Here is an 18,539-nt window from a genome sequence, read left to right as displayed (position 1 = left end):
TTAACCTCCCAAAATGCACACTTTATATTTATAATATACATAGAACTCTTTCTGCAGTGAACCAAATCCATAAATATGCACACAAATCAAAAGGTTTTTGCCAATATGTGATTGGCCAGGAGTAAATGTGAATCTGAGAAAACTTTTTTTTTAATATTTTATTTAAAGTTTAAAATCACAAAACACAACATTAGTTACTACAGTCTGATACATACATAACGTGATTAATCATTTTTATATATATCTAAAAAAAACCCAACCACCCGACTAATACCCTCCCTCCTTCCTTCCCCACCTACAAAGAGAGAAAAAGGAGATCATTATCTTGTGAAATCACTTTTAGAATCTTTAAGCTTCTTGGCTGCAGGAGTGGCGGCATCCATCGGAGTGGACCAAGAATTCATATTCTAACATCAATAATTTTCAAATATGGGCTCCAAACTTTAGCAAAGAAAAAAATATTTGTCTTTCAAATTATATATAATCTTTTCTAAAGGAATACAGGCTTTCATTCCATTATACCATGTTTTCATCCCTAAAATCGAGTCCGATTTCCATGTAATAGCTAAACACTTTTTCGAAACCACCAACGACAAACACAGAAATTCAATTTGATACATATTCAATTTCATTCTTAGAGCTGTCAACTTAATATCTCCTAGTAAAAACAACATTGGATCAAAAGGTAAACTTACTTTTAATATCTGCTCTAAAAACAATTTAATTTTCAACCAAAAACTTTTAACCTTAGGATAAGTCCACATCGAATGAAAAAAAGTATCTACTTCTTGGCCACATCTAAAACATAAATCTGAAGAACAAAGTTGAAAATTTTTCAGTTTATATGGAGTCAAATACAATTGATGTAAAAAATTATACTGCACTAATCTATAACATGCATTTATTACCTTAGTCATACCATCTTTACACATTTTTCTCCAAACATTTTCAGCAATCTTTCTATCTAAATCTAATTCACATTTCATTCTTGATTTATGAAGATCTGGTTTAGGCATTTTATTTTGTATCAACTTGTATATTTCAGAAATGATTTTTAAAATAATATTTTTTTAAATAATAATTTAATATAAATAAGTAATAATTCAAAAGAAGATTGTCTAGGTAGTTTTAAATCATGACCCAATTGTTCTAAAAAATTAACTTGATAATAACAAAAAAAAGTGTTTGGGGGGATTTGAAATTTATCTTTCATGCAATTAAAGGACAAAAATTTCCCTTCATAACAATTTTCAACTTTTTAAATTCCCATTTGATTCCAAACTTTCAAAAACTGATTATCCACAGTGAAAGAAAAATGCTTATTCTGATAGAGGTGTTTTCATTGAAATATTGCCTTTTCCACCTGTCTGATAATCAATTTTATTCCATAATTCAGTTAGATGCTTTAAAATTGGTGGGTCTATTCCAGTTAGTAATTTTGAATTCCATTTATAACTAAATTCCGTCATTGATTTTTCACCAATTTTATCCAATTCTATTTTAACCCAAGGAGTAGTTTTCATCACATCAAATATTGCATTAATAAATTTTAATTGGGCTGCCTTATAGTAATTCTGAAAGTGGGGAAGTTGTAGATCTCCCAATTCAAATTTTCATGTCAATATTTCCAGAGATACCTATTCATCTTCCCTTTCCACAAGAATTTACGTATAGCTAAATTTAAATATGTGTGTGTCTGGATTAATGTGATGGTACACGACCGGCCTATTGAAGGAGGCAACCTCTGTACCTGCAGGAGTGTAAGGGGACAGGACAACACCTGGCCGGCTGTCAATCAGTCAGCCTGAATGGATCAAGCCCCACCGGTCGGGTGTCAATCTCCTTCCGGGATATAAGCCTGCGTTGGGCTCCCGAGGCCTCACTCAGAGTTGCTGCAGCTACAGCCAGCCTGGCTCTGTGGAAGTCTTTGTGGATTAAATTGTGGTGTGCTGTTAGCCAGAATCAGACATACACAAAGGTAAAGACTGTACAACAGGCTTTAATCCACAAAGACTTCCACAGAGCCAGGCTCTAAATTTTTCTAAATTTTTGTCAATTCTAATACTTAAATATTTAATCGGATCTTTAGTCCACCTAAATTGAGCAACCTTTTTACACCGATCATAATTCCCTTCCATCAATGGCATAACTTCACTTTTATCTCAATTAATTTTATAACCCGACAACATACCATAATCCTGTATCTTTTTATACAGCACAGCTAATGAGTTCTGTGGATCTGTTATATAAATTAATACATTAACTGCAAAAAGAGTTATATTCTTCTTTATTTACTATAATTCCCTTAATTTCATCCTCCTGTCTTATCCATTCTGCTAATGGTTCAATTGCTAAAACAAACAATGAAGGAGATAAAGGACAACCTTGCCTTGCTGACCTTGTTAAGGGGAAAGGCAAGGAAAGTTGTCTATTAGTAATCTCTCTTGCCATTGGACTACTATATAAAGCCTTAATCCAGGTTTTAAATGTTGATCCAAATTAAAACTTTTTTAAACTTTAAATAAATAATCCCATTCTAATCTATCAAAAGCTTTTTCTTCATCTAAAGATAAAACCAATGCTGGCTCTGATTGTTTTTGAGCAATATGTATTAAATTAATCAATTTTGCTACATTATCAGCTGAATATCTGTTCTTAATAAATCCATATTGATCTGAATGAACCAATTTAGGTAGATTCTCATTTATTCTATTTGCCAAAACATTAGCTACAATTTTATAATCAACATTTAACAACGATATAGGTCTGTAAGATTCTGGCTTCAATAGTTCTTTATCTTTCTTAGGTATCACTGTTATCACTACATTAGAAAAAAGAATCAGGTTAAGAACATGTTAGAGTAGCTTGCTTCAATGCATCTATTAATAAAGGCATTAATAAATGTTTTAACTTTTTGTAAAATTTAGATGTAAATCCATCTTCTCTAGGAGATTTCCCATTTTGCATAGAATTCAAAGCATTAATAATTTATTTCAATGTAAATGAAGAGTCTAAGTAGTTATAGGCTTGGCTGTTCAAAGTTAGCAATTGAAGCTGATGTAAAAAAATCCTTAATCTTATTTGCATTATTTGTTGTCTCTGATGAATACATTTTCATATAATATTCTTTAAAAAAATCATTTATATCCTGTGATTTATAAGTAATCCTAGTATTTTTTTTAACAGCAGTAATAATCCTTAATGATTATTCTGTTTTTAACTGCCAGGCCAATACTTTGTGAGCTCTTTCTCTGAGCTCATAATATTTTTGTTTCATCCTATAAATCTGAATTGAATTATAATACATTTTCTTATTTTCCAATTTTAACCTATCTTTCTCTGATGGGTTTTTCTGTAATTTTTTATTCTAAATGTTCAATTTCCTTCTCTAATTCCTCTATTTCCTGGAAATACTTCTTCTTCATCTTAGCTGAAAAACTTATAATCTGTCCCCTTAAATAAGCTTTTAATGCATCTCATATAACAAATCTATTATCAACTGAATTAAGGTTAGTGTCCAGATATATCTGTATTTGATTCCGTATAAAATCACAAAATTCTGCATTTCTTAACAAGGATGGTTTAAATCTCCATCTATAAATGGAGTCAATTTTTTCTAAATTTGAACATAACATCAGTCATGGAGAATGATCAGATATAATTCTAGATTTGTGTTGTATATTTTCAATCCTTCCTTGCAAATGGGCTGAGATTTTTTTTAATGAATTCTAGAATACGAATCAAATTGATAAAAATAAAATGAATAGTCTCTTTCTCTAGGATTCATTCGTCTCCAAATATCAACTATATTCAATTCTTCCATCAATAGCAATAATTTTTTTGCCATTTTCGTTTTAGCCAAGGATTTTGTAGATTTATCTAAAATTGGATCTAAACAACAGTTAAAATCCCCACCAATTAATACATTCCCATCAGTTGGTGCTACATGAAGAAAGACATTTGAAATAAATTTTTCATCTTTAACATTTGGGGCATAAATATTCATAAAAGTCCAAGATTCTGAATAAATTTGACAGTTCATTAATACAAATCTACCAAAAGGGTCAGTCGTTACTGACTGTAACTTAGGTGGTAAATATTTATTAATTAAAATAGCTATGCCTCAAGCTTTAGAATTAAATGATGAAGCTAAAACCTGGTGCACCCATTCCCTTTTCAACTTTTGATGCTCTTTCTCTGTTAGGTGAGTTTCCTGTAAAAAAGCAATGTCTATCTTTAGTTTTTTAAGATAAGCCAAAACTCTTTTCCTTTTAATTTGATTATTGATCCTGATCACATTAAGAGTTACATAATTCAAACTTTGTTTTGACATAGTAATATTCCTTTAAAAAATATAGAGCTCCTGTCTCCATGCCAAGACACCCCCTTTCCACAGCCAAGCCTTAAAACTTAACGTCTCCAAAAAAAGAAAGTAAGAAACCCCAAATAATAATAAAAAAGAAGAAAAGAGAGAAAAAAAACCAAAAGCACCGATTAGGTCGGCACTAACTCTCTTATTTAATGAGAAGTGGCCCTCACCACTAGAGGCATGCAGCCTCGGAGGGAAAAAGTGGAAATCCGCCCCCCCCCCCCCCCCCCCACAATCAGAATATCATAATCAAATTTAAGTCAGTCAGGTATGGTCTGCTTCTTCAAGGTCCTGATTGGCTTGTCCTTCACCAATTTTGACTTGAATTTCAGGCCCCTCCCCCCAGACAAACTCTCCTCTCTCACCCTTTTTTGATCTCCTTCTTTTTGAAATACAGGCATAGATCCACCATTTTGCTTGATGTTAGGTAATGAATTCCAAAGTGGAGGAAAGGCTCTAGGAGATGCAAATGGCAGCCCTGGCTAACTAAGAAAATCAAGTGCATTATCAAGTCCAAAGGGAGTAATTATAAGATAGCGAAGCGGAGTGGGAAATTAGAGGATTGGGAAACCTTCAAAGAACATCAGAGGGTAACTAAGAATGCCATAAGAGACGGGAAAATGAAGTACGAGAGGAAATTAGCAGATAATATTGCGGAGGATAGCAAAAGCTTTTTTAAGTATGTGAAGAGGAAGAAATTGGTTCGGTCTAAAATTGGCCCTTTGAAAATGGGCAAGGGTGAAATTATTACCGGAAACAAGGAGATGGCAGAGGAATTTAACAAATACTTTGCAACTGTCTTCACCAAGGAGGATATAGGTTATAGTCGGTTAGGGGGTAGTGGTCATGCGGTACCAAGAGACTTGGGGAACTTTACTGGGGAGGTAGGGGATCTAATGGATATCCGGATCCAGAAGCAGGAGGTTATGAGTAAATTGTTGGGACTGAGGGCTGATAAATCCCCAGGGCCTGATGGGCTGCATCCTAGGGTGCTTAAAGAGGTGGCTATAGAAATTGTGGAGGCACTGGTCGACATTTTCCAAAGTTCCATAGATTCCGGGGAGGTCCCTGAGGATTGGAGAGTGGCTGATGTGGTGCCGCTTTTTAAGAAAGGAGGGAGGGAGAAAACGGGAAATTATAGACCGGTTAGCCTGACATCAGTGGTGGGGAAGATATTGGAGTCCATCATAAAAGGAGAAATAGCAGAACACTTAGTCAGTAATAATAGTATAAGGGCTAGTCAGCATGGATTCCTTAAGGGTAAGTCATGCTTGACTAACCTTCTGGAATTTTTTGAGGATGTGACAAAGAGGGTGGACTCGGGAGAGCCAGTGGATGTGGTGTATTTGGACTTCCAGAAGGCCTTTGATAAGGTACCGCACGGGAGTCTTGTGGGCAAGATCAGGGAGCATGGTATTGGAGGTAAGGTGCTGACATGGATAGGAAATTGGTTAAGAGATAGGAAACAAAGGGTTGGAGTGAATGGGTCTTTTTCAGAATGGCAGGATGTGACGAGTGGATCGGTGTTGGGTCCTCAGTTGTTTGTAGTTTATGTTGATGATTTGGATGAGGGGATTGTGAATAACATGAGGAAATTTGCAGATGACACTAAACTGAGTGGCGGTGTGGGGTGTGAGGAGGATGTAAGGAAAATGCAGAGGGACTTGGACAGGCTGGAGGAGTGGGCGGCTAAATGGAAGATGAATTTCAATGTGAACAAATGTGAGGTTATTCATTTTGGGGGAAGTAATAGGAAAGCTGAGTATTATTTAAATGGAGACAAGCTAGGGAGTGGGGAAGTGCAAATGGATCTGGGTGTACTTGTTCACCGGTCACTGAAGGCTAGCATGCAGGTTCAGAAAGCTGTGAAGAAGGCAAATGGAATGTTGGCTTTCATAAAGAGGGGATTGGAGTATAGGAACAGAGACGCCCTTCTGCAATTATACAGGGCCCTGGTGAGACCCCACCTGGAGTATTGCATCCAGTTCTGGTCTCCAAACTTGAGGAAGGACATACTAGCTATAGAGGATGTGCAGCGCAGATTTACAAGGTTAGTTCCAGGGATGGCAGGGTTGTCATATGCAGCAAGGCTAGAAAAACTGGACGTATCCATTGGAGTTTAGAAGGATGAGGGGGGACATGATTGAGGTATATAAAATCATCAGGGGGATAGACAAGGTGAAGTCTGATTACTTGTTCCCAATGATGGGGGCAGACGAGGACTAGAGGGCATAGTTTAAGAATACAGGGTAGGCCCTTTAGGACGGAGATGAGAAAGCATTTTTTTACCCAGAGAAGTGTGAATCTGTGGAATGCTCTGCCACAGAGGGTGGTAGAGGCGGATTCGCTGACTATGTTCAAAAGAGAGTTAGATAAGACTCTTGTGGGTAACGGAGTTAAGGGTTATGGGGATAAGGCTGGAAAGGGGTACTGATGGTAATGATCAGCCATGATCTAAAATGGCGGTGCTGGCCCGACGGGCCAAATGGCCTACTCCAGCTCCTATTGTCTATTGTCTATTGTCTATTGAATTAGCAAACTCCAAAGCTTCGAATTCATTGGAAAAAAAATTGAAATTGATGCTGCCCATAAAAAATCTATAAGCAATATGCAAATTTATAACCCTTATTCCACAAAACAGATTTGGCTGGATTGAATTCTTTTCTTCTTTTGACAATTTCATTACTCAAATCAGCATGGAAGAACACTATTATTCTGAATTATCAAAGGACCTCATTGTTGCCTTGTTCTCTGAACTACCATTCTTAAAATCATTTCTCTGTCTTGGTAACATAGACATTTAATCAAGACAGAGCATGGAGGTCGTCCTGGGTAAGGTTTTTCTCCTTAGAGCTCAATGTGCCCTGTCTTGTAAAGAGAGTTGGCGAATTAATCTCCCTTGTCTTCCAACCATGGATATTGAAGTCCTGCAATTGGTTGAATTTTAAGTAAATGACTGTCCTACACTCTAAATCTCTCTTAATTATTAAATTCATTGTTGTGTAATTCCTTAGCACTTACCTCATTGAACATAAAACACTGATCTCTGCAAAACAGAATCAATACAATTCTTAGAAAATATTCTAAATGAGAATGAAAGATGTGGTTTTGCACGATCCTTTGATTTTAGGGAATCCAAATGAAGGGTGTCGACCCTAACCATCAACTCTCCGTTTCCCTCCACAGATGCTGCCTGACCTGCTGAGTTTCTCCAGCTGCTCAGCTTTTTTTTTGGCCTTTGATTGTAATCACTTGTTAAAGGTCAGATGTCTTCAGCATTGTTTCTTGTGAGGGCCCAAGCACTGTGTGTAATTGGACTTTGAAAAGAAAGCCGAAAGGTAATCTGAATCGTGAATGATTCCACTAACTCGGATCTCTTGTTCTCTTCTCCTGGTGAACATGAATGGAAATGCAGAGAACGTCACCGTATTAAATCTGTCATTGCCACTAAAGGAAGGGATGAATAATGTTCGCAGGAGAAATGTCAGTGTTATGGGAAATCATTTGACATATTACAGTGATAGTAATGCGGCTCCACTGCTGTGCCCTGTGATCTCATTCCCTGTTCTTCCCATATGTTAGGAACTGTAGATCATATTCTGCTAAAAATCTCTCTTCTAACTTAAGCTTTTTTTTCTTATGGATCCATTGACTGTATATTTCAAACTCAACACTACAGTCTGTGCCAGTTTTCAGGGGAGCGGTCTCATTTGTCCTTTTTTTCCCAGTTCCCCTACAATATATTTTCTCTGGCATGATCCTCTGCTCCATTTTGATTCTATCAAGTTTATTGTTATCTGATTATACAAGTACAATCCACCAAAGCAACATTCTCTGGCCTTCGGTGCAAAACACACAGACAGACAACCAGACATAGCACAAATACAGACAAACAATGCATATGCAGGACAAGTATTCATACATACAAATAAATAAATAAATATTGTTTAGTAAATATGAAAGCTACAGATGGTTAGTGTGAGCAGTTCCTTTGGTTGTTCAGCATTCTCACTGTCCGTGGGAAGAAGCTGTTCTTCAGCCTAGTGGTGCTGGCTCTGATACTCCTGTATCTCTTTCCTGATGGAAATAGCTGAAAGATGCCATGTGCAGGGTGGAAGGGGTCCTCAATTATCTTGTGCACCCTCTTCAAACAATGATCCTGGTAGATCATGTCGATGGTAAGGCAGGGAGATTCCATTGATCCTCTCTGCCACTCTTATGGTCCTGTGGATTGACCTCCAATCCATTTCCATGCACCAACTGTACCACGCTGTGATGCAACTAGCTAGGATGATCTCGATAGAGCCCCTGTATTAGGAGAAATTTATAGTAGCCAATTAACATACTTGTGGATGTGGGATGGAACTGGAACACTCCAGGGAAACCCTCACATCCTGGAGACATCTGCAAGCTTCCGCACAGAGGGGATTGGACTTGTCTCCTCAGAGATGTGATATGGCATCACTAACTGCTGTGATGTCAATAATGTCCCATGGTCCTTTGCTCTTGTGGGCTTTTAATGTTGCCTGAGGACATAGAAATAGATGGGAGAATGTCATTCAGCCCCTTCCACCTGCCCTGTCGTTCAAGAAGGTGATGGCTGATTCTATATCTCAGCACACCCTTTCCTGCACTAACCTCATATTTAAATTTAATTTTTATAATTTAATTTTTTTAAATTTAGACCTATAGCATAGTAACATGGCACTTCAGCATATGAGGCCATTCTATCCAATTTACACCCAATTAACCTACACTCCTGGTACGTTTCGAACAGTGGGAGGAAACTGGAGCCCCTGGGAAAAAACCCATGCAGACACAGGAAGAGCATACAAACTACAAAGTAGGGATCAGTGTGGAGACCAACTCAGGGTTATAGGAAGAGGGCAGGGCAGTGGGATCAATATGGGGACTGACACGGGGCCGTGGGGAGGGAGAGGGGTTTTGGGATCAGTGTGGAGACCGATACAGCGCTGTGGGGAGAGCGCGAGGCAGTTGGATCAGTTCAGATCACAGTTGACCCTGGGTAACTGAAACTACAGACAGTGAAACCATGGATAAGGGGCGAACCACTGTGTGTATATATACGTACGCACAAATATACACACATACATACACAAGTACCTGTATATGCACACACACACACACACGCACACACACACACACAGACACACACAGACGCAGTTTTTGCCTTTGGATGGTGAAAGACTGGCTGAGTTGCTCAAGTATTTCTGCATTTTTAATACAATTACAATGTCTGCAGACATTTGTGCTTCACCACATATATCTTTTAGAGAAGATTTATCAGCATCTTACAAGGGGTGGGGAGTTAGGGTTATGGAGAGAGAAAGAGTAGGCTGCACTTAATTTCTTTGGAACAAAGGGGAGTGAGTAGAAATGTAAGAGAGTTGTCTAAAATTATGGGAGGCTTAGGTAGTCAACAGGAAGGTGTAATTTCCTTGGCAGCAATGTCAGTAGCTAGGACATGTAGTTAATTATATCCCAAAGCATGGTGTGGGTCTAGAAATTACAACATGAAACGCTGTTGGAGAGTCCAACCCACACCCCATTTATAAGATGTAAGGAAAAGCACTTGAAGATTTGTGACCAGCTGAATCAAAATCTGGGAAACAAGGCAGCTCTAGATCCATTCTACGTCAGTAAAGTTACTGACTTGATGGGCTGAATGGATTGCCTGGTAGTGAATATTTTTGTGATTTTATTAACAATCTTTTGAACTTTGAACAGCATGTTGAAAGATTCATGCCCTCTGCTGTAATCAGCATTCATTTTAGTTTCTACAACCAACCATCTTTCTGTGATTCATTGCTTTGTTAACAAAAAAGGGAAGGCATAGTTTTATAATGCATGAATTGTTATGATATGTAGCGCACACCCGAGAGAGCTGGTGGAAGCATCATCTGAGATGTTGGATGTAGACTGGAAAAGTAAAATACTGCAGAGTTATGGAAAAGCTACAACTAATTAGAGTCTTCTTTGACAGAATTGACACAGGGATGATGAGTTGATTGGCATCCTTCTGTGCTACATAGTTCTACGAAGAAACCACTGGATTGCAGTTCAACCTGTCATAACCATAATTCCTTTGAGTCATGCTGACTTGCAAACAAGTGCAAACTAGAAATGAAAATGGGTCAGAAGTGAAAAGCAAACTGGTTTTGCGTTCTTGCACAAAATCCTTGGCTAAACTATTTGTTGGAAGACAGATCCAAGCACAAAGCTTTGTGCAAAATTACCTCTCATTAAATGGAGGTTAAGTTCTTTCATGTAGAGGAAGAAGGATCAATCATATGAAAATGAAGATGTAATTTTCTTCTTTGTGACAGATTTTAAAGAGGACCTTCACCCTCCACTAACTTTTCACCTGACACTTCATCCTCCCCAACCCTTCTCCTCCTCTAACCCTTCACCCTCGACTGACCCTTTACCCTCAACCCTTCACCTCCCATGACCTTTCACCTCCAATGACCCTTCACCCTCCCCTCACCCTTCACCCTTCCAACCTTTCACCCTACCCTGACCCTTCAAGTCACCCTAATCCTAGCCATAAACTACTCTGGGACCACCAAAAGACCTGCCACACCTTTGAAACATCACTTCTTTTCTTGCAATATCTCTAACTGTGAATATATATTTTTCTACCCTTTTATATTTATTTCTGTCTTGGTGCAATGTGACAAGTTAATTCATGTTATCGTTGTTGGTGTAAGTAAGAATTTTGATGCATCTGTACATTGTACTTTTGAACATGTCAATAAACTGAACTTGCCAAAACCTCTCTGCAACTTAAACCATGCTAGTGCCCCACATTACCAGCTATGCAGTCTTTACCAGGTACTTATGCTGAATGGTCGAGGCTGCCTCTCTCCTACTCATGCTACCTGACTTGCTGACCACTTGCAGGATTCCCTGTGTTTTGGTGTGGATTTCCAACATCTGCAGTATTTTGTTCCAGCCATTTACCACATGTTTGGCCTTCATCTTTCACCAGGATATCTTAATGATTATATTTAAAACTATTTCACTGTCTCAAAATTCAATGATTAGGATGGCACAGTTGCCGTAGCGGTAAGAGCAATGCTGTTTCAGTGCCAGTGATTGGGACTGGGGTTTGAATCTCGCCCTATCTGTAAGGAGTTGATACTTTCTGCCCATGTCTGGGTGGGTTTTCTCTGGCGGGGCTCCTGTTTCCTCCCACCATTCAAAACGTACTGGGAGTGTAAGTTAATTGGGTGTAAATTGGGTGACATGGACTTGTGGGCTGAAATGGCCTGTTACCATGTTGATATCTAAATTAAAATTCAAAACCACACTGGGATATCAAAAAGGACAAAAGAAATTGGAGCATTTCTCCACCATGAAGAAAACTTTGGGTTTCTTCAGTCCTTGGTGCTCCCCATTATCCAATAGCCCAAAGACAGTCGATATTAATGTCAAACATCTTCAAAGACTCTGTTTCTACTCAAGGTTCTTGACCCTCCAAAAGAGGATTGCAGTTAACCTAATGGTTAGTGCAATGCTGTCGGCCTCTGCCATCTCAAGTACTTTGATGTTGGTGATGAAGTCGCTCCAATGAATGTTGAGGATGGAGCGGAGACAACACTGGTGGAAGCGTTCTAGGAGCTGTAGGTGATGCCGGTAGAGGACCCATGATTCAGAACCGAACAGGAGTGTGGGTATGACAATGGCTCTGTATACGCTTATCTTTGTGAGGTTTTTCAGTTGGTTGTTTTTCCAGACTCTTTTGTGTAGTCTTCCAAAGGCGCTATTTGCCTTGGCGAGTCTGTTGTCTATCTCGTTGTCGATCCTTGCATCTGATGAAATGGTGCAGCCGAGATAGGTAAACTGGTTGACCGTTTTGAGTTTTGTGTGCCCGATGGAGATGTGGGGGGGCTGGTAGTCATGGTGGGGAGCTGACTGATGGAGGACCTCCGTTTTCTTCAGGCTGACTTCCAGGCCAAACATTTTGGCAGTTTCTGCAAAACAGGACGTCAAGCGCTGAAGAGCTGGCTCTGAATGGGCAACTAAAGCGGCATCGTCTGCAAAGAGTAGTTCACGGACAAGTTGCTCGTGTATAGGTCATGTCTCCAGAATGGAGGACCATCGCCTTCCCAAGATCGTGTAATATGGCGAGCTCTCCACTGGCCACCGAGACAGAGGTGCACCAAAGAAGAGGTACAAGGACTGCCTAAAGAAATCTCTTGGTGCCTGCCACATTGACTACCGCCAGTGGGCTGATATCGCCTCAAACCATGCATCTTGGCGCCTCACAGTTCGGCGGGCAGCAACCTCCTTTGAAGAAGACCGCAGAGCCTCACTGACAAAAGACAAAGGAGGAAAAACCCAACACCCAACCCCAACCAACCAATTTTCACTTGCAACCACTGCAACCATGTCTACCTGTCCCGCATCGGACTTGTCAGCCACAAACAAGCCTGCAGCTGACGTGGACATTACCCCTCCATTAATCTTCGTCCGCAAAGCCAAGCCAAAGAAGAAGAGAAGAGTGCAATGCTGTTGCAGTGCCAGTGACCGGGTTCAAATCCGCCACTGTCTGAAAGGAGTTTGTAAGTTCTCCCTGTGTTTGTGTGGGTTTCCTCCCACCTTTCAAAATCTTACAGGGGTTGTCAGTCAATTAGGTCTAAATGGGCAACATGGACTCATGGGCCAGAAGGGCCTGTTACCATGCTATATGTCGACAAAAAGAAATTCCTCCTCTTTCCCAAACTCTGCTCCCTTGTTCTTGATTCCCCTATGCTTCAGTATGCTCACATCTCATTCTCCTGACATTATGAAATATCCTTCAGAAATGCTTACTTTCTTTCCTACCCTGCCCGCCTTATAACGTAAATTGATTCTTATAATTCATTTTGAGATTTTTATTTATTAGCTGCTTTTTATTTTCAATTAGACCCTGCTCCTTAATCTTCTCTATTTCAATATTTGGAGAAAGGGAGGGGAAATAATCTGTTCTATTGTTTCTGAACATGATTTTTTTAGGGTAAAAAAAAGTACTTAATTATTTTTATAGCCTGAGGATAAGTATTAAACAACATCTTTTATACAGCAAGTTAGCTCTCTGAATGATTGATGCTTTAATTCCAAACTGTCATTTCCTAGTGTTCACTTTTGCCCTCTAGTCTTTTACATTAGATGTGGCATTTTACCTGAGTACAATTAAATCTCTAACATGTGTTAGGTAGACTTACTGAACAGTGTCTTCTATGACTGGTACCACGCACACTTCAGGCTAAAAAGAATGGATTCTGGCAGAACAGCAAAAGCTTCAGATGCTGGAATCAGGATCAGGCAAGAATTGTTAGAGGAACTCAGCAGGTCAGATAGGTGGAGGTGGTCAGGTTCTGGACCCTTTATCAAGACCAAGATAAAAAGCTGAAATACATCTGTAAAAGGGGAAAGAAGCTGGGGGAGGGTTCCAGAGGTGATAGGCTGTCGGACAGTGGCAGTGGGAGGAGGAGAGACAGGTAGAGGGAGAAACCATTACGAAGGGGTTCCCAGTGGTTTCTCCCTCTATCTGTTTCTGCAGCTTCAACACCAATCTGCACTATCACCTCTGGTACAAATAATCGTTAAAAACAAGTAAATCAGGGAATACTGGTCAGGTGACACAAACAAGGTTTAAAAGCAGAAGATCGGGAAAATGGATTGAAATTGAAATTTAAACATACTGGACAGTAACAGGCCATTTCGGCCCATTACCCCATGCTGCCCAATTCCAACCAATTGACCTACAACCTCAATACATTTTTGAAGGGTGGGAGGAAACCGGAGCACCCAGAGAAAACCCACACAGACATGAGAAGAACGTAGAACTCCTTTCAGACAATGAGGGATTCCATCCCTAGTTCCAGTTGCTGGCACTGTAACAGTGCTGCACTAACTGCTATGCTAACCTGCCGTAAGGGCTGGATTGTTCTTGAACTACCCCTTCTCACAGCTACAATATTGTCCTGCACCTCTGAGGCTTCCATTGTCCATACGCCTTACCGCTTCAGTCATGAGATGGATTAATCTGTGAGTAGAAACTAGGCCTTGGGTGACAGATCCTGAGGCCTCGCTCTCAGATATACCCATGGCCTGCTAACAGCTCACAGTAGCCATCAACTTTGAATTAATTTAAAAAACTCTTCAAATGGAGTTACATCAAAGAATGATTTATAAACTAAAACTGTTTCTTTACAAAAGGCTAGTAATTAACTAAATCCAAATAATTAGTAATTGGATCCTGGACTTCCTAACAGATAGACCACAGTCTGTCTGGGTCATGCTGAACGTCAAGTACCATCACACTGAGCACTGGTGCACCTCAGCGCTGTGTGCTCAGCTCATCCTGTTCACGCTACTCCATTGCCAGATCCAGCTCCAATAAAGACATTGCCTGCAGATGACATGATAGTAGTTGGCCTCATCAGCAACAATGAGTCGCGCTACAAAGAGATGAAAAATCTCGTTAAGGTGCAAGAATAACAATCTGAATCTTAACATAAACAAGACTAAGGAGATGATTGTGGACTTCAGGAGGTCTAGGCATGACAACCCTCCACTGCACATTAATAGCTCAGTAGTGGAGAACACTAAGTTTCTCAGAGTCCACTTAGTGATCCATCCTGGACCCACAACATCTCCTCACTTGTCAAGAAGGTGCGACAGTGACTGCACTTCCTGAGAAGACTGAGGTGGGCAACTTTCTTTTTTTTAAATATGGAACGCTTCACGAATTTGCATGTCATCCTTGCGCAGGGGCCATGCTAATCTTCTCTGTATCATTCCAATTTTAGTATATGTGCTGCCGAAGCGAGCACGGCAACTTTCAACAAAAGCTCTATCAAGAGCATCCTAGCAGGGTGCATCACAGTGTGGTGAGGATGCTGTAGAGCATTGGATCGGAGGTCAATCCACAGGACCATAAGAATGGTAGAGAAGATCACTGGGTCTCTCCCGAACCACCGCCCCCCCACCCCCCCCACAATTGACGTGATCTACTGGAATCATTGTCTGAAGAGAGCATGCAAAATCATTGAGGATCTCTTCCATCCTGCGCATAGTATTTTTTCGGCTACTCCCATTGGGAAAATGATACAGATGTATCAGACCTAAAGCCACATGGATAAGTAACAGCTTCTTCCCACAGGCAGTGAGATGACTGAATGATTGATGAACTTCTCACACAATCCCTCTGAGACTTTACTGTTTATTTAACAATATTTAGTTACTTTACATATTTACTGCATATAAATTGCTTGTAAATATGTGTGCTAGATCTATATGTGTGTTTGCATGTTTCTACACTGAGGGCCTAAGACTGCTGTTTCATCCAATTGTACTTTACAATTGAATAATCATAGTGGCCAGTTGGCACAGAGCTGAAAAGCCACATGTTCTGCTGCTGGGCTTGGTGCCAAGTTGAGCAGGAGGATAAATACGTTGGCATCTGACCTCCAGCCTGTCACTGGCCTCTGTACTGTGGGTGAGTCTAGAATGACATCACCTGGGTGCTCTGTGAAGCTGCAAGGCAGGATTGAATGCATTTCAGCCCAATGGAACAAAGGGATGGAACAAAGGGATGGAGCAAGGTGTATCTCATACTGTCTCGCATCAATTAGATATCGCCTGCGGCAATCAGCGAACAAAGTGTTGGGAGCGGTAACTTGCTAGCAAGGCAAGGGGATAAGAGAGCTTTGGGGGAAATGAAACATTTACATGGAAAACTCACGTTGCTGTCCTCCTGATTAGAAGGTGACTGCCCCAAAATGTTATCCAAGAGCTCAATATTTTCATGCAAAAGGTGATAAAGATCAGCACGAAGGCTTTGTTGAGGAAAACAAGGTACTTACTATATCGATTATGACTTCCATCCTTTTGGGACCTCAGTGGGTTTAGTGCACTGATGCAGACAGGTGATTAACATGAAATGTGGGCTCTGATTCTCTTTCTACAGAGGCTGCCTGACCTGCTGAGCACTTCCATCAGCTCCACTTTATGTTTCAGATTCCCATTTAGGTCAGTTGGCAGACAGACATACAGGAGCTTGATTATTCATCACCAAACTTTTCAAATTAGCCATGAACACTGGACCAGTTTGAACAGCAGTTAGAAATTGATGTGAAAAAATATTAGTTTTGGATATGGAAATGATGCATCTCCATTGAATTGCTGATGCAACACAAGGAAACTTTTTGCCATCAAGATAAATATTTTAATATTCATTTATTTCTGTTCTTCTTGTTGAGATGCTGTTACATAACAATGCTACTTTTTTTTTCCTGAATGCATTACCAGGTGTACCTTTGGTGCAGTCTTATAAACTTCTGCCCTCAATCACATCTTGACAATAAATTGAAATGACGCATAACTTACTGCTTCAGATTAATAGCAAAACAAATCTTAACAGCAGGAGACTGGACAACATGATTAAACAGGAAAAAGAGATGACAGGATTTAAAGATAGACGTTGAGAGGCCTGGATTTAAACCTGGTTCACGAATTTTTCATGCAAAGCAGTACAATTAGGGAGTAGCCCAGCTACTACCAAGCCTGAAGTTCACCATCAAAGATGCTGGTGACAGGCAGAGCCGAATGCCCTGAAATTAAGCTAATTAGTTCACTTAACTGAATGTAGTTTGACATTGAAAGTGACAGCTTGTTTTATACAATCCAACCTGGGTTGCTGCATTGTAAATGTATATTTTTTTCATCATTAAGATCCAGACTTTGGAATCATAATGTCTGCTTTAAAACTGTCCTGAACCTGAACCTGCAGAAATCCATTCTTCCAAACTTCATTAAGAAATATCAGAGGAACGAGTAAGTGTAAAGATCTATCCTTTCCATTCAACCCTTTTTCCGCACAAGGCTGATCTTCTTTCTCAAATGAGCTGGAGAACCTCAGCAGGTCATGCAGCATCCATAGGAAGGAAAAGGCAGTCAACCTTTTGGGCTTGAGGAAATCAAGTGTGAAACGCTGTCTGCCTTTTACTTCCTATGCATGACCTACTGAGGTTCTCCAGCATGTTTGTGTATTACATTGGAACCCACCATCTGCAGATTTTCTTGTCTATCTGATCTTCTTTCTGGACCCAACAGCATTATCCCTATATTTTCCAATTCCATAGGAGCCCAAAAATCCATTTATTGAATGATTGTGGATGCACCACAGTGAAATTCCAAAGGTTTGTCTCCTTCTGGGTGAAAAGATTTCTCCTTACTTCAATACTAAAACAGTCTCTCTTTATTCCCAAACTCCCATCTTCGATTTCTCAGCCAGGAGAAAGAACCCATCATCCTTGCATCCAGCCTTCCAAGCTCTTAAGGAATTTTTCAAGTATCATTAAGATTTCCTCTCACTCTCCTCTGGAGAAGACAGACGCAGCTTGCTGATCCTTTGAGTGGTTTAGTTGCCATCCCTGCAACCAGTTTATGAATTTTGCTGCATTCTTTCTAAAGCAATTCCTCTTTCCTTGAGAAAGGAAGCCAAAGCTGAACGCAGTACTCCAGATGCCATCCTCATTAAGTCTGTGTGATGTGGAGAACAAGTTTGGAGTGTCCAAGAAGTAATAAGTCTGAACACAGTTCAATAACAAACAAGGATCTTTAACAACACACACACACACACACACACACACACACACACACACACACACACACACACACACACACACACACACACACACACACACACACACAGAAACAGCATACAATTCACCATTCACAGACGTTGGTTAATCACTGATAATCACACGTGCCGATTGTGAAACGAGGGTTAAACAAACACTACCCACCACCCTCAGGCACCTACAGAATGTAATCACATTGTTAACAAAAATAAGGCACAACAGTCCCTTCTAGGTATGCACCACAATAGCCCCTCCACCCCCTCCAACCCCCGCTCAGTACCAGCATACACCTTACGACTGACTCTCCAGTGTCACCCACAGCTCGCAACCTGGAATGGAGCTACAGTACATCTGAGGGGAACAAGAGAGAGAGCTGCTCCATGTGGTGGGCTTTATACTGCAGCTGGCTGGAGGGCCAGCTCAGGTATGCCCTTATAAGGCAAGGTGTTCAAGGGATCCAATCCTAAGGAGTGCCCTCACCTGTGGGCAGGCTAACCTTGAATGACTTGGGGAAA

At 40.2% G+C, this 18,539-nt stretch overlaps 1 non-coding gene across 1 annotated transcript; it reads right to left on the bottom strand.

The window, feature by feature from the left end:
- Positions 1-15,106: 15,106 nt before the first annotated feature.
- On the bottom strand, positions 15,107-15,213 carry LOC138742162 (U6 spliceosomal RNA). Its single transcript, XR_011343955.1, has one exon. It is a non-coding gene; the product is annotated as a U6 spliceosomal RNA (small nuclear RNA).
- Between the last annotated feature and the right edge of the window lie 3,326 nt (positions 15,214-18,539).

The sequence above is a fragment of the Narcine bancroftii genome, chromosome 8, assembly GCF_036971445.1.
Source record: "Narcine bancroftii isolate sNarBan1 chromosome 8, sNarBan1.hap1, whole genome shotgun sequence".
Taxonomy (NCBI): Eukaryota; Metazoa; Chordata; class Chondrichthyes; order Torpediniformes; family Narcinidae; genus Narcine; species Narcine bancroftii.
This window is presented reverse-complemented; position numbering and strand designations above follow the sequence as displayed.